This window comes from Dipodomys ordii, unplaced genomic scaffold, assembly GCF_000151885.1.
Source record: "Dipodomys ordii isolate 6190 unplaced genomic scaffold, Dord_2.0 Scaffold87, whole genome shotgun sequence".
Lineage (NCBI taxonomy): Eukaryota > Metazoa > Chordata > Mammalia > Rodentia > Heteromyidae > Dipodomys > Dipodomys ordii.
The window spans coordinates 755,375-769,161 of NW_012267303.1; the positions used below are offsets into that span (position 1 = coordinate 755,375).

The 13,787-nt window shown below is 51.0% G+C and overlaps 1 protein-coding gene across 3 annotated transcripts in view; it reads left to right on the forward strand.

Annotated features, from left to right (window-relative positions):
* Ppara (peroxisome proliferator-activated receptor alpha) overlaps positions 1-13,787 on the forward strand; it is a 53,703-nt gene that overhangs the window by 26,163 nt on the left and 13,753 nt on the right. Inside the window, exon 1 of one of the 3 annotated variants that reach the window (XM_013025744.1) lies at positions 9,898-10,144. The exons of the other annotated variants lie outside the window; for them this stretch is intronic. The gene's annotated coding sequence lies outside the window, so the exon portion shown is untranslated. Of the gene's footprint in view, positions 1-9,897; positions 10,145-13,787 lie in introns of those variants that run through there. 3 annotated transcript variants of the gene reach the window in all.

Sequence of the window (13,787 nt, forward strand, 5' to 3'; positions counted from 1 at the left end):
GCACACACGCACACACATGCACAGCACCACATACACACACGCACACACACACACATACACACACACACACACACACACTATGGAACAGACAAACAAGGCAGATGGTAGTCAGGACTGTGAGCTGTAGCTTCCTGCAGCTGTAGCTCGCAAGGCGGCAGCAGGCACAGCGGCCCACAGCTGGTGGATGGCCGCCCCAGCCTCTGACAGCAGTGGAGGCCGCCTGAAGCATGTGGCGTAGCGAGCCACGTCTCTCCTGTGGGCCTCTGAGTATGTGCTTGCCTTGTGACCCACACAGTCCCAGAATGTTTCCCCAGAAATCCTACTGCCCCCCGCGTCGCCGGCTCTGAGCTGCGTGACTAACCCCTTCGTAGGTTTCCTGCCCCTCTTGCTCTTACGCAGAGGCCTGCTTTACGGCAGAAAATCCCACGTTTTTCTTCAGTAGGTTGCGCCGACCTCTCAGTGTGGTCACTTTTAATCTCATCGAGTTTCTTAGAAAAGAGTTTGTCCTGCCACAATCCATCGTGGAGGGAGCCCTGGCTTCCTGTTGCTCGTGTCCATGAATGTGTAGGTGATGTTCAATGACTTCACTGTTGCTCGTGTCCATGAATGTGTAGGTGATGTTCAAATCAGGGTCAGCAGTCGGCTGCCGTGGATCTCCCCTTCGCTCTCTTATTTGGAGATGGGCAGAATTATTATGTGCCTGCGTTCCTCCTGCTTGTCCTGTTGAATGGGGATGGAAGCTGTGTGGCTCTGGGAACCACTCGTTCCAAACAGGAAAGCCTTGTCCACACTTCCAGCTGGCAGAGGGACAAAGCTGGGCAGGCAAGTGTGAGCAGCCACAGCCCGTGTGAGACCGGGCTTCAGACAGAGCCACGAGACACTCACGGCAGAAGTCCTGCGTCCCTGCTGCGTGCAGGCCATCACTTCCCACATGTGTGAAAGCCTTGTCCACAGGGAGGCCGGGGGGCAGGGACATTCCCCGCCGTCATTATTACCAGAAGCAGCAGCAGCAGTGCAGGTGTTTCCTAGAGAAAGGGAAATGACAAGAGAATGCAGTTCCTGGCCCTACGCTGGGCCTCAGGCACAAGGGAGGACAGGCCCCGCCCACCGTGTGGCGAAGGGAGGACAGGCCCCACCCACCGTGTGACTTCGCCTCCAATTGCAGTCTGGTATCCTTGTTACATTTCCCAAATCTGTCAGTGTCCTGTGGTACGAAAGAGGTAAACGTGTAAGTCGGAACTTACAGGGATGGGGGACCTTCTCTGCTTCTGCATGTGTGCCAAAGCAAAGCAAAGCAGCCATACTGCTAATCCTGGAGAAAAACTTCACATGTGCCTTACATGCACCTTGGTCTTTGTTTCCTTTTTTTTTTTAACTGCAGGTCCTAGGACTTGAACTCAGGACATGAGCACTTTCCCTGAGCATTTTTGTTCAAGGTTTTGTGTCTACTGGTTGAGCCACAGCTCCACTTCTGGCCTTTAATGGTTAACTGGTGATAAGAGTCTCATGGACTTTCCTGCTTGTCAGACCTCAGCCTCCTGAGTAGCTGGGATTACTGGCATGAGCCACTGGTACCCAGCTGGACTCATCTGTTTTTTTCAGGGTCAATACTGGGGTTTGAACTCAGGGACTGGTACTTGTTAAACAGGTGTTCTACCACTTGAGCCATGCCCCCAAGCCTTTTTTGTGTTGGTTATTCAGGATAGAGTCTTGCTTTATATTGGACTAGTATGGACACTACAATACTCATATTTGTTCTTCCTTTTGTTGCTGGGATGGCCACTGTACCCAGTCATTGTTGAGATGGAGTCTTTCAAGCTTAAAAAAATCCAGACTGTCTTTGAGCTGAAATCCCTTGCTCTCTGCCTCTTCCTTCCAAGCCGTTAGGATTACAGGCTTGAGCCATCAGTGCCCCACTAGACTGTAAATGGACATTTACAGCACTAAACATTTATATTAGGAAAACCAAGAACTCAAACTAGTGACCTAACAAACTAGAAAAAGTGGGTCAGTTAAACCTAATTATATAAAGCAGAAAAAAAATTAACAAGAATCACAGTAGATATAAATGATTAGCATACCAGAGAAAATAGTAGAGAAAAATCAAGGAAAAACAAAGCTTTTTTTTTAGAACAAATAAAATTGACAAACTTCTAGCCTAGCTGATCCAAAAAAAAAAAAAACAGAGGGAGGGACAGAAAGGAGAAAGAGCAAAAGAAGGAAAGGAAGGGAGACTAAAGGAAGGAGGAAGGAAAGAGGGAAGGAGGAAGACGGAAAGAAGGAAGGAAGGGAGGGAAAGACAAATTGCCAGTATCTGCATGAGCTCAGAGTCATCAGCACGGATCATACAGATAACCAAAGGGTGACCGTGGCATAGTGTGAACTCGTGCAGATAAACTTGGCAGCCCAGTGGGAATGGAGACATTACTTGAGCTGCACAGACTTCTAGCCTGGATTCAAGACAAATAGATCACATCAATGGCCCGAAATCTAATAAAAGTTTTGCTTGAAACCTCACACAGAAATTCCAGGCTTAAATGGTGTCCCTAAAAATTCTAACAGATGTCTAAGGAGAAAACAGTTCTGGTCCCCACAAAAGCTTCCAGAAAATAAAGATGTGGTACTAGCGCCCAGTTCTTCCCGTGAATCTAGTGGTGATCTGATAATGAACTCAGACAAAGGCATTCATTATAAGTGAAGGAAACCGAAGGCCAGTGAACCTAGTTGCAAATTTCTAATAAAACTCTTGGCCGGGAAGATGGCTCAGTGGTAGAGTGCTTGCCTCTCATGCATGAGGCCCTGGGTTTGATGCCTCAGCACCACATAAGCAGAAAAAGCCAGAAGTGGTGCTGTGGCTCAAGTGGTAGAGCGCTAGCCTTGAGCTGAAGATCTGAGGGACAGCGCCCAGGCCCAGAGTTCAGGTCCCATGACTGACAAAAAACAAAAACAAAATCTCTTAAAGGTATTGCTATACCATTTATATAAAAAAAAATATAGCTCATGGAGTTATTCCTAAGAATTGAAGAATGTCTTAAAGGTATAAGAATTAATGTAGCTCTGGAAGTGTCATAATGAAACCCCCCTCATACAACTAATATATACTAATAAATTTTAAAAAATAGTCACTCACTGTGTCAACAGGATAAAAAAGGAAAACTAACTGAACTTGTCAGTTGGTTAAAAAAAAAAAGCAGTTGATAAAAAATCCCACATTGGTTTCTCATTTTTAAAACAACTGGTTTTGCCAGGTAGTGGTGGCTAACTCAGGAGTCTGAGATCTGAGGATCACAGTTCAAATCCAGCCCGAGTAGAAAAGTTTGTGAGATTTATCTCCAGTGAATGACCAAAAAAGCCAGAAGTGTAACAGTGGCTTAAATGGTAAAGAACTAGCCTTGAGCAAAAACAACAACAAAAACAAACAAAAAGCCCTCAGGGACAGACAGTACTCGGGCCCAGAGTTCAAGCTCCAGGACTGGCACCCAAAAAAAAAACCTCCAAAAGCAACAAAATAAAAAACCAGCTGGTTTTTGACAAAGGCATGAAGGCCACCAGTGGAGAAAGCACAATCCTTCCCGCAAAAGCTTCCAGTGTGGGGGTTGCCCACACCCCAAGTGAACTCTCAAGTCTTCTTCACACCAGTTCACAAAAAAGTAATTCCAAAGAGATTCCGGATCTTAATGTGAAACCTAAAGCTATAGAACTTCTAGGAAAAAGAAAAATGCATGGGGAAAAAACCTGTGACCTTGGATTTGCAAAAAGACTTTAAGGACAAGAGGCTGATAATGCCACCCATAAAAGAAAAACCGGGTAGGTTGGACTTCATCAGACATAGTTGCAGGAGAATGAAAGCATGAGATACAGGCTGCAAAGAAATCGTGTAAGGCAGTGCTTAGCGACAGGACACAGCCCAGAGAGAGCTCTCAAAACCAACCTGGAAGGAAATGCCGATTGCCAGGCCCCTGCCTGCCGGCCTGGGCCTGGGCCTCGGCGGCGATCCGGTGCACCACGCGCCATTAGAATGAGCAGAAGCAGGAAGACCGGACACACCGGTGCTGCTGACCTGAGGGAGGAGGACTGGAGGAAAGATGAGGTGATATAGCTCCTCTGCCATCCAGCAACCACACTCCCAGGTACTGAACCCCGAGAAAAAAGGCACGGTTCATACAGAGGGGCACCAACACTGCCAGCGGCTGTGTGACAGCCAGAGGTCCCCACCATCAACTGTGGCCCTCCCCATAGCCCAAGAAGACCTGGTAATTAAACAGAAGGTTGTGACATCTGCCCCTCCACGGGAGTGAATTAAGCCAGAATCGTGTCATAGGGTTCTATTTGTATGATTCCACAGTGACAGAAAACAGACCAGAGGCGCGGGGGGGGGGCATGGGGGCATAAGGGGAGCGGCTCTAGGTGCAGCACTAACAGATTCCACTGAACGAGGACGGAAATCTCCATGAACCATGCCATACTTGGCCATACAAGTAAAGTCTCCACTAAACTCTACTAAAGACAAATGAAGAATCTCATGTTCTCAGCAGGCATCTGCCTTTGACACAGATCAGCAGGGAATGAAAAGGATCGAGTGACCTCGAGGTCATTCAGAAACTAGATGCCAGGTCTGTGACTTGCAGGTCGTAGGTGAAAGCTGGGATGCCGGGCAGTAATTCCTCCAGAGACCCCATGTGGAGAAGCCGGCGGCCTCCGCGTTCAGTGCGGCTCCCCGGGCCCGTCACAGGATGCTGTGACCTCACAGTACTTCACTTTCTTACCTGGAAAGTAACCCCAGGGGCTGAGCAAGGGTGACCAGGCAGAAGATGCTAGGTGCCTGGGACAGAGTGGCAGTGTGGCACTCTGTAGCACAGAAAGTGTTAACACATCACCAGCGCCATCACCAGGGCCATCCATGGGTCTTCTTCCTGGGGTGTTGGGTCTTCCTGAGAAGAAATGCGAACCTTCATCCCTGCAGGATGTCCTGAGTACCATGTTCACCGATAATTACTCCCAACGGGTGGGGGACACGAGCTACCACCGAAGGGAGCCGGGAACCCTGTGGAGACCCTGCTGGCTGCATTGGGGTCTGGGCTAGGAGCCCTCCCTTGCTAGCCGTGTGCTCTACCACGTGAGCCACACCCCAGCCCATGGTTGCTGTAGCTCCTGTTCAGTGGAGTTGCCTGCTGTGTGTGTTGCTGTAGTTGTTTTAACCCAAGACAACCTCAGACTGTGATCCTCCTATCTATACTTCCTGCATAGCTGGGGTTACAGGCACATACCACCACATTAGCTTATCTATGGAGATGGAGTCTCACTAACTTGTTTACCTGGGCTGGCCCCAAACTGAGAATCTCTCGATCCCTGTCCCGTGCAGTGGGGATGACAGGCTTGGGTGAGCTACCGCACCACCCCCAGCCCCAACAGCATTTTTCTTTCCTTTTTTTTTTTTTTTGTCGGTCGTGGGACTTGAACTCTGGGCCTGGGCACTGTCCCTCAGCTCTTCAGCTCAAGGCGAGCGCTCTACCACTTGAGCTACAGCGCCACTTCCGGTTTTCTGGTGGTTTATTGGAGATAGGAGTCTCACGGTCTCTCCTGCCCGGGCTGGCTTTGAACTGCGATCCTCAGATCTCAGTCTCCTGAGTAGCTAGGATTACAGGTGTGAGCCACCAGCGCCCGGCCCAACAGCATTTTTCTCCAGCGTTTTTTTTGTTTGTTTTATGTTCCTGCTGAGAAATCCCATAGTTGTCTGATATTTGATTTTAGCATGTGGCATGTCTTTTTCCTCTCTGAAGGCTTGGAGGGTCTTGCTTGGTCACAAGCTGTCCTGGAATCTCCCTGGAGGCCTTTCTGTGTCTGAGTTCCTCCTGTCTACTTTGGCGATCTTTACCCCACCCCCACCCCCCCACCCCAAGGGGATTCCAAGCCTCCTGTCTGGAAAGTTTTCCTGGAGTCCCAGGGAATGGTATCTGCTGCTCTGTGTCTGCGCCTCTCCTCCTAAAATGAGACCCAGTCTGGACCTGTCTTACTTTAATCTCATATTTTCTGTCACTCCTTACCCCCTACTTTTGGCACCTTTACAGCCTTGTCTTCAATCCTCTGTTAAGTTTATGACTGTATCTTCTGTGTCTTCTGAATATTCCTTTTTGAAACAGACACTTTGCTGGGCACCAGTCACAAGCCCCTGTAATCCTAGTTACTCGGGAGGCTGACATCTGGAGGATCTCAGTTGGAAGGCAGCCTGGCAGAAAACTCTACGAGGGGGCTAGGAAGGTGGCTCAGTGGTAGAGTGCTTGCCTTGCATGCATGAGGCCCTGGGTTTGATTCCTCAGCACCACATAAGCAAAAAGAAAAAAGCTGGAAGTGGCGCTGTGGCTCAAGTGGTAGAGCGCTAGCCTTGAGCTGAAGAGCTGAGGGACAGCGCCCAGGCCCAGAGTTCAGGCCCCACAACCGGAAAGAAAACTCTACGAGACTCTAATCCCCAATTAACCAGCAAAATCTGGGCTGGTGGCATGGCTCCAGTGGGAGAGCACCAGCTGAGCAAGCATCACATCCCTTCTGCTCTTTTCCGGAGTGTTGTCGTCTGCCCTGTGGTCACCAGAGCCCTGCTGGTCACCCTGACGCCATGTAGCTTAGTAATAGAGCAAGAACGGCTGCCTTGGGGTTGCCTGGTAAGCTCTAGTCTCCGTGAGGGCCACAGATTCACAGCGCATCTGTCCAGCTATGTACAGATCCATTGGCTTTATCTAAATATGGAAGGAGAAAGCTCAGGATGAAAAGGTTTAAAAAAGGACCCATCTCTCCATCAACTCCCAGAACCACAAACCCAGGAGGAGCTTTAGAATGCAGGCCGCGGCCACGCATGACTGCAGGGCACAGTGGCTGTCTTTGTGCATGCCTGGTTACTTGGTCTGGTGAAAAGTTCCTTTGAGTCTGGGCTTCCCTGGAGGTGGACACGGGCGGGCACAGGGACTTTTCTCACTTTACTCTGGCTCGTGTGGGGCCGGGTCCGAGGGTCCTCACTGGCAGTGCAACCCCTGTGCCACGGCTGCCTTCCCCGACGATGGTCTTGCGCCTCCTAGCTGTGGCTTCTGGGAACGTCACTCAGAGGTGGGGACAGGCGAGCCAGACACAGGGGTTGGGGAGGCTCGCACCTGTCATTCTAGCTACATGAAAGACTGCAGTTGGGAGGATTGCGGTTCCAAGCCAGGCCAGGGAAAAGAGTTTGCAACATGCCATCTCAGTGGAAGAAGGGGGCACAGGCCTGTCACCCCAGCTACTGTGGGAAGCCTAACATAGGAGGATCACAGTCCAGCTCCCACCCCGGGTCAAAAGCAGCACTCTACTCAAAATCACCAGTGCAAAAAAGGGTTCCATGGCCCAGCATCTGTCTTGTAAGCATGAGGCCCTGAGTTCAAACTCCAGTACCTCAAAGAGACAGACAGGGCAGAGGTGCGTGGGCTGAACCTGCGTGTCGGTTCGGAACTCCTTGGTCATCTCTCGGTGTCTGCCTGGAAAGAGCTGTTGTGTTTGTGTCCCCGATGCCAGTTCTTCCACCGTTTACCTGAGCCAGGGAAGAAACGTCCTCCTGGGCTCTGTCCCAAATGTCTGAGGCCACCAGCTCTCTGTCCCCAGTCTCCCGCCTCCCGCCTCCGCTGCAGGAAGCTGCCGCACTTGGAGGATGGGCTACCCTCTCCAGGATGGGCTTCCTTCTCCAGGAGGGCGCGGCGTCTGGCCTTGTGTCCTTTGCAGCTTAATCCCACCCTGCCTCCAGATGTTCTAATGCCGACTCCTGAGTGGTTGATAGCAGAGTCAGTCTAAATGTGGTGCACCCCAAAATACCACCACAGCGGCCATGACCCCTCCTGCTCCAGCAGGGACACCTATCCTCGCGCTGTTTCTGCTGTGCTGCCCTGCAAACGGCCACAGGTTCTCCAGTTCACCTGCTTTGATGCATGGAGCATGGCAGAAGTGATGTTGTGTAACTTAACAAGCAAGGCCTAGTGGAAGAGGCCTGTGGTCCCCACACTCACCCGCTTCGGGTCCTGCTGCCTCTTGAGGAAACCTTGCCCACAGTAAGATGGCCACTTTGTGAGAAAGGGCCAGCCAGGAGCCGTGCCCACCCCCCAGGTGGGCAGCTGGAGCCATCTTGGACCGACAGACCCTGGGGGATCTCCAAGTGACCACAGCGCTGCATTCACAGGCTGCACCAGCAGAAGACGCGCCCTGCCCAGCGCCGTCCAGCTGGCCGGGACTTTCCCACAGAATTGGGAACAAATGAAGTGACTGTGGTTTTAAGCGGCTGGGTTTGAGGCTGTTGGTTATGCAATCTCGCACAGGTGACACAACTCTTAGAGTAGATTTTCCAGCCACTTTCACCTACGTAGCCAGTGACGTGCTGGCCGTGCGTGTGAGTGCGCCAGGCCCTTTACCCTGCTTTCTGCTGCGCCTCCTGCTGAGTCTGGTTACCACGTAGGCGCCGTCTTCATCCCCTGTCCTTCAGCGCCCGCCTGGCCCTCCAGGATGCTGCACCTGCCACACGGCACTCTCCACCACTCGCTGACGTGTGTCTCTTACTTTCTCGTGGGGTAAGCATCTTTCCTCTCTGAGCCTCTGCCTTTCTCCTCTGTGGACCGGCCCCTGCCGCTGGAGAACCGCAGGAACATGTGTGTGTGTGATGTTGTGGATGGTGTGCTCTCAGCTGCTAGGATGGATGGATAGGTAGAGCAAACGATCGATCAATCGATCAATAGTATGTTTCCCCCATCTCTTCGTCCTGCCAGTCCCTTCCTTCCCAGAGCCCTGGTCTGTGGGCCCTTCAGAGCTTAGTTAGGCTTTCTGTCTTTGGTCTCCGCCTTTTGTTCAGGCAAATACTTGTCTGTGTTTCATACCTCATAGTCATCCATCTCCAAAGGGACCATCGGTTGAACCCTGTGGCTTGTAAAGCTCAGCCTTATAAGCGCTGCCTCTCCAGGAGGCTCTGTTGGGTGCCCAGGTCCTCCGTCTTAGGGAATGCCCCCTCGTTGTGTGGCAGGACCGCAGACAGTTAACAGCTTCCCTGGCCCCTGCTGCTGATCGTCCCAGTGCTCTCTCGGTGGCTGCGTGTTGTCTGCCCTGATCAACGCTGAATGACAAGTCCACATGGCAGTTCAGTGGACTTCCTGCTTCTGTGGCAGCGTCACAGCGTGCTCGGGTTTGATGACCGCACGCAGGCAGGACGTCCCCACGGCCAGCGTTGCTCTGTTCTGCCAGCACCGCCCCAAGGTAAAATGGCACTGAGAACAATAACTACAAACTTTCAGGAGAGGAAAAAGCAAGGCTTGGTTCAAACTGGAAGCAGTAAGTCCAGGGAAAACGCGGGCAGATCTTACGCAGGGTGGGAGCCCTTGGTGTCTCGAAAGCTGCAGTGGAGATTCACAGCCGCTCTGTGCCACCTTGGGCCAGCCACTCTCCCATGAAAGCAGTTCTTCCAAGTACAGAATCCCAAGTTTAATGCCTTTGGTGGTGTTGGGAAAGCTCCAGAAGTCTCTGTTAACCCTGGGTGATGTGCAAACCATTGGTTATGGATTTACCTCGGTTCATTAGAATCCCTAGCCCCCACGCCTCTTCATGTCTCCCTCTGCCCTTGCTGTTCACCATGTATTTCCGGGGCATTTTCTACACCACCTGTGGGCCAATGATTAATCAGCGTCAGTGAACACTGGGTACTAGGTGAAGGTACAGAGTGCTTCCTAGCCTTTTTGTTTGTTTGCTTATTCTGAAACGTTTTAGATCATAGCCCCACAATCTGAGCCAGAGACTTCATTCTAGGATGAAATATAACCTGTAAGAAATCTGCAGATTCTGACAAGGTAGTGGATTAGGACTGGTGGAAAAGAGAAAGACCCTCGGCCTGCTGGCACAGAACTCCAAACCACTCCCATAAATCCCTTCCACCTGCAGCCAGAAAAAAAGTAACCCAACAGATTTCCCATCTCTGGGCACGGCAGTGAAAGGGATTATAGAGAAGATACAGGGGAGAGGAGTTAAGATTCCGAAGGCCTGGAGTTATTCATACTCTGTGGAAACTCAAGTTCAAGTCCCCTGCTTCTTGCCTCACTGCGCTGATAACTCAGCATAAAGAACTGTCGGCATCGTTGGGACAAAGTCAAGCTCCCTTGTAAGTAAGAAATGATTAAAAAAAAAAAGTTACTTCAGACAGCATTTAGGAAATGACTTCTGGACCCAAGAAACTGTGAATAGTGGGGGAGTGCGGACAGTCTATGTACAGGGGAAATACCACGAGGAAACCTGTGGCATCATTAATATAGACTGAAAACGTAAATGACAGGAGGGGACGCAGGCCCTGCTCCAGCGGTGGGAGCTGGCTGTCCCGGAGGTGAGCGTTCAGGCCCCCTTAGCCAGCACGCAGCCTCGCCGGGGAGATGCACAGGAAGCTACGTCACCCCCTTTGCGTAGGGGTGCACCAGCACGGGGGTTCCTGTGGCTTTACTGGGTAAGCACTCCTGCCGTGAGCTACTCAGCCTAACCTTCCTACTAGTCACGCAGCTAGGAGCTGGCAATGTGTCATTCAGCGTTTGAGTATCACAGGTGATCAGGGAATGAGAGATTCCTTCAGCATTCTCCTCCATCTCCACACAAAGCACTCAAAATTCTATGCCTGTTTTTCTTTTCTTGCGTGTACGTGTGCGTGTGTGTGCGTGTGCGTGCGTGTGCGTGTGTGTGTCTGTGTGTCTCCAGGACCAAGGTGTTGTTCCTTAGCTTTTCCCCTCAAGGCTGGCACTTTGCCACTGTGCCATGTGTCACAGCTCCATTCCCATCCTTTTTCTGGTTAACTGGAGAAAGTTTCATGGACTCCTCTGCCTAGGCCATCTTCGAACCACAATCCCCAGATCTCCACTTCCTGAGTGGCGAGGATTACGGGTGTGAGCTATTGGTACCTGGCTTGTTTCCTGTTTATTTAACATTCTTATGTTTTGTTTAATGTTCTAGGGTTTTCAAACCATCTACCACTTGGTTCCCTGAGGAGTATTTTCATTGTCAAATGTTCAACTACTAAGAACTGAAAACAGAGATTCAGAGTCAGATGGGAGCTTCAAAGAAAGCTTGTCCTCTGGGGCATTTGGAGCATAGGGCCCCACAATTGGCTGGCCTTCTTGATGAACCAGTCAATGGCAGTGGCTTGTAGGTGTCGGGCTTGCCCTGACCAGAAGCTTCTAGATGGGGAAGAGTCCAAAGCTAGAGCCTGCTAGGAACCTGGGGCATGCAGGCTGGGGTGTGCCCGTGTGACCTCTGCTATCTCTCTGGGGGACTCGGGCAAAGGGAAGCCTTCTTATCTGCACTCCGGGAAGGAGCAGGCCAATGTACTGGGGATCGCAGAGAGCCCATCCCTCCAGCCAGAGTTCAAGTCCAGACTGCCTCACTCCTGGTAGGGGCTTTGTTTGCTTAGCTCCTGAATGGCGAGCCCAGCTTGCCTAAGTTAATCTCGTGGTTCTTTCAAAACAACTGCAAAAGAAAATGATAGGATCCCAAAACACTCTGAGGTACAGAAGGAGAGCGAGGGGATCTTCCTGGGCTCTGGAGGCTCCTGGCTGCCGGACCAGAGCTCTCACCGCCATGTGCATTTGTAACTGGGACACGGGGCATGGCCTCAGCCCCATCGGTCTGGTAACCTCTAGCCAGCTGTCGGCTTGCACAAAGATGAACTTTGTGGCTGATGGAGTGAGTTAATGACTGTGGCTTTTGAACTTGTGGTTCCTGGTAGAATATATAATAACAATAACAATAATAATAAATTGCATCATGCTCATTACCCCATTATCTTGCTTGCCTTTGAAGAAATCTTCCTTCAGAGATAATGCAGAGTAAAATATGATAGAATGAGGGGGCTGGGCCAGGTGCTGGGGGTTCATGCCCATAATCCTAGCTACTTAGGAGGCTGAGATCTGAGGATTATGGTTTGCAGTCAGCCTGGGCAACTCTTACCTCCAGTGAGCCACCAGAAAATGGGAAGTGAAGCTGTGGCTCAGAGTGGTAGAGTGCTAGTCTTGAGCACAAAAGCTCAGGGAATGTGAACAAGTGACCAGGCCCTGAGTTCAAGCCCATAATTGACAAAAAAAAGGAGGGGCCAGGACTGAGGCTCTGTGTACACCGCATGTTCATCATGTACAAGGTCCCGCATTCGATCCCCAGCACCAGCCTTGCACAAAACAAACAAAAATGCACAGATTTACGTTAATAGATTTACTTACAGTAATAGACAGTCTTAAGCACCCTACAAAAAGTTACCGTTCTATATTATTCAGCCTTGTGTGTTTTTGTCACCTGTGAAAATGATCAGAATTCCAAGTGTGAGAGGTGAATTTCTCAAAGATGTGCGAATTTTACCTTTTATTTTTCCTTTCTTGAGAAAAGTGGTATGTTTTTGTGCTTTGATGTTTTGCTAGGAGGGCTTTTCCCCTTAAGGTTGCAACTCTACTATTTGAGCCACAGCTCTACTTTCAGCTCTTTGGTGGTTAATTGGAGATGAGAGTCTCACATACCTTCCTACTGGGGCTGACCTCGAATCAAGATCCTCAGATCTCCTCCTCCTGAGGAGCTAGGATGACATGCAGCACTCAGGGAAGAAAGCAATTACCACTGCCCTTAAAGGTGTTGTTACATAAATGCATTTGATGGGTGAACATTTGCTTTGGAAAGTATTCTTCGTTCCAACAGAACATTGTTGTGTTCTGCCCTAGCGTGAGGAGAGCTACCTTGCACTGACCTGAGGGTTGGGGTCAGCGCTTACCTCTTCTGACCCATGGGCTCAGTGTAACCATTTTCAGATAGGAAATAGTTCCAGAAGCTAAATGTCGCCTAGCTGGGCTCAGAGAGGTGGGCTACAAGCAGGGCCAGGGAAGACATCCCGACTGGTCAGAAGCCTGAGAGCGTGAGGAACGCAGGTGGAGGCCAGCCCAGGCTGGCTAGAACTGGTGGAGTGTGTGTCCATCCCCCCAGCCACCACAGGAAGCCTAAAACAGGCAGGGTATGGTATGTGCCCAGAGAGGAAGGAAGACCCTATCTCAAAAAATATCCAGTGCAGAAAGGGCCAGTGGCATGGCTCAGTGGTAGAGCATCTACTAAGCAAGCATGAGTTCCCAGTTCAAAACTCCTGTCGTGCCAAAACAATTGTTTAAAACGGCAGCCAGGGGAAAGGCAGCCCAGGCTGGCCTACCAGGGCATTGCTATGGGGGAGGGGCGCGGCCAGTGCACAGCCCCGGGGCCCAGCCCCCACGGCCGCGGTGGGCCCACTCTGGAGGTCACAGAAAGTCATGGAAAATAACCGAGTGAGAGTCTGGTGAGCCGGGTGCCGGTAGCTCACACCTGTAACCCTAGGAAGCTGAGTTCTAAGGATTGCAGGTCAAAGCCAGCCTGGATAGAAATATCTGTGAGACTTTTATTTCCAGCATTGATCAAAAAAAGCCAAGCTAAGGCACCGAGTTCAAGTCCCAGCACTGGCACGCACACACACACACACACCAACACAGGAAGGACCACCATGCTACCCTGTCGCCTGTGGAGAGTAACTGACCACTTGTCTGCTCATTCATGTCCAGCCCTGTCTGCAAGCCGCCTTCTCAGGTCTCCCAAACCCCACTAACAACAGAGAGTATACAACGTCCACGGCCTTGTGGGTAAGGAGGTAGAGGATGAGCACACTTGCTGTGTGCTCTGCTCTCTTCTCCCTGGCCCCTCAGTCTGGGCCATGGCCTCCCGGCCCCCCTTGGCTGAGCCCTGTGAAGCTGCCAGCTCGCTGCAGC